The following is a 2,841-nucleotide window of genomic DNA, read 5'->3' on the forward strand; positions in this document are numbered from 1 at the left end:
CACCCCACCCCACCTCCTCGCTGTCTAATCTTGCAAAGAAAGGCAGTTTCTTTGCAGGCTCTTGTCATGGAAAACGGAGCCTCTGAGCTGTCCCAGGAGGCTCAGCTCCTGCTGTGTTAAGGAGGCTGACACAGGAGACTCCCCTCCCCCAATGTCATGCATCACTTCTCACTCAGTTCACTCAGAATCTTTCCCAGCGTCAGCTCAGGACAACACTGTGAGGGCAGAGGCAAGAATCCTTGTTCTTGAAAACCTTCAAGATGAAAAGTTTTCAAGAAGAAAACCTCGAGAGACTTCTCAAGGGCCACACCACTTTTAAGATTGCAGGTGGAGCCTGGCCGGTGTGGCTCCGTGGGCTGGGTGTCCTTCCATGCACCGGAAGGTTGCCAGTTCAATTCCAAATCAGGGAACATGCCCAGGTTGTGGGCTTGGTCCCTGGTAGGAGGCGGCCTATCAATGTTTCTCTCTCTCTCCCTCTCCCTTCCTCTCTCTCTCAAAATCAATAAAAATATATTTTTTAAAACATTGTTGATGGTCAATTTACATAGAAAACCAAACCTCCAAGAAAGGCTTAGTGTGTGCCAAAGGGAAGTAAATGGTTTCACAAAAAGTAAACATGAAAAGGAAGGGCTCCAGGGCCCGGCAGCCAGGACTGTGGGGAAAGGCGGGGATGGTCCCTGTGGCCCTGGGGTAGGGAGACCTGGAGGGGCTTTCACGGATGCACAGGTACCACTATTTGATTTTATGTTTGGTTTTTGTCTGCATCCCCTGAACCCACAAAGCACAATTACCTTTGCAGTTTGGGAGGGGGAAGTAAGGGACACAGAGAAGAAGGCAGAGAATTTGGCAGCCACGGGCCACCAGACAAGAGGTGTCTGGCAGAAATGTGGGTGCCCAAATATGTGCTCCTGGGGGAGAACAGGTTGATGCCCAAGAGGGAGGACCCCGGGTGTCCCCGGGAGCTGCTTATGGGGGCCACCTACATCAACATCAGTGCAAGTGGGGTCCACAAGGCTCCCTAAAGAAGCAGGGCGTTAGGCACCTGAGATCCATCTCTTCCCATCTAGGGACGCTCAAAATACAGGGGCCCAATATCTCTTTCTGAAGTCCAGTTCTTCCCAGACTTTGAAATCAGTTCAGCCTTCAGACCAGGTCCCAGCGTCTCCCTAAGGTGTCCTAAGCTCCGCGGGGAAGCCATCCTAGGAGACAGCTCCTGGCTGCTGGGCTGAAACAGGGGAGGGGGCAGAGAGGGTGTCTGTCTCCCCATCGTGTCTGTTGGCCTCTTGAGCGCGGGGTGAGGACCACCTACCTGGGCCAGGGATCCCCGCGATCTGTGGCTCTGTCTTGGGCCCTTGGGCCTCCGGTCTTTGTCCTCGAAATCTCTGACCTGGAGGAACCAGGCCTTACCCTTCTTATAAATAATGTTGGGGGGGGGGTGTATATATAAAAGCCACGACAGCATTCCTTTAGCCAATGATAACAACATCTTACGTTATCAGTCGTCATCGCCTGCCATTTTGCAATTTGTACACATAAGCAAAATTCCTATGGGTCATGTCACTCTGCCAAGGACTGGTCCGCCTCTCTTCAGCACATTTCAAGGTGCTCAAGACAGACGGGGTGGCTGCCCATGTACGCCAACAACAAAGGGGTGGGGAAGAGACCTGAGGGAAAGAAAGGGAGACGCAAGGTGGTCAGGCAGTGGCAGGTGCTGCAGGAAGTCCCGCCCTCACGTAGGTTCTTTGCCCCAGTCCCGGTGCAATGCCCATGTCCCCGAGAAAAAGGCCCTGCTGGCATCTCTCCTCCAGACGCACTCCAGGACGTCACGGACATCTCCCACCACCTTTCCTTCCACGGGGACATGCAACGCTCCCCAGCGACCAGCTTCTCTCTACAGCCCACCGGGTGCTCCCGTGTGCTCTGCATTGAATTTGCTCCTGTCCTTTCACAACACCAAAGCCAGCCAGTCAATTCAGATGGAAGTCCACACAACCAAGTAAGGTCACAGCTTCTGGGCACCACCAGCAGCACAGGATGAGAGCGCAGGCCTTTATGAGCGTGTGGTGGCTCTGTCCCTTCAATGGTCTCTCCTTCTATGGTTTTCCACGCTCACATCTACCTACATGCAGACAGAAAGGTGTTCTGTAGATCCTTTTGTAACACGCCTTTCCTACAATGCATCTTGCTTTTTCTACTCAATACGACACCTCAGGTTGTTCATGTGATCAATACTTTGCTGCAACAGGATTTTTTATAGCTGCAAGTTACTTCATTCTTCAGCTAAAGGCCTGGAAAAAGGTCATTCCCTTGAGAGCTGGGATTAAAATCCCTATTTTGTCTGTTAATTTCCTAAGAAAGAGATCTTTGGAGAATTTCTTCATAAACCTTTGGGATGGGGACGAGACGGTGAAGGAAAAGATGAAGTAAAAGCAAAGTCAAGACCGTCACTAAGTTGTCTCCCAGGCAGGTGCTCCTGTTCCCAGGGACCAGGAGGAGACGGGGTGGGAGGAGCCCTGTAGGCTCTGCGGGAAATAGACCTTTAGAGACCCTGCCCTGGGCTCCAGAGGGAGGTCACCTCGGCAAGGGGGTGTGATGTCGTGGGTGTGGAGCCCACACTGCAAAGTCCCTGTAGTGCCCCCCACAGAACCTCAGTGAACCTGGTAATCTGGTCACCGTTGATGCACAACAGAATGCTTTGTTTGCTCATTTGCGTTTATATTTGTTGGAGGTTGAGGAAGAGGACAAGGGTCATTTGTGAATAAACATTATTAAACTAATCCCCAGTGCTGAACATCAGGTCTTCATTTTTACACTCTTATATACAGTGCCATGCTAAATATG

At 51.6% G+C, this 2,841-nt stretch overlaps 1 protein-coding gene across 1 annotated transcript in view; it reads right to left on the bottom strand.

The window, feature by feature from the left end:
- Nucleotides 1-1,388, bottom strand: part of LOC102770679 (interleukin-37) — a 6,501-nt gene extending 5,113 nt beyond the window's left edge. Inside the window, exon 1 of the mRNA XM_015565288.1 lies at nt 1,310-1,388. The gene's annotated coding sequence lies outside the window, so the exon portion shown is untranslated. The remainder of the gene's footprint in view (nt 1-1,309) is intronic.
- Nucleotides 1,389-2,841: the final 1,453 nt, after the last annotated feature.

The sequence above is a fragment of the Myotis davidii genome, unplaced genomic scaffold (assembly GCF_000327345.1).
Source record: "Myotis davidii unplaced genomic scaffold, ASM32734v1 scaffold1300, whole genome shotgun sequence".
In the NCBI taxonomy this organism is placed as follows: Eukaryota; Metazoa; Chordata; class Mammalia; order Chiroptera; family Vespertilionidae; genus Myotis; species Myotis davidii.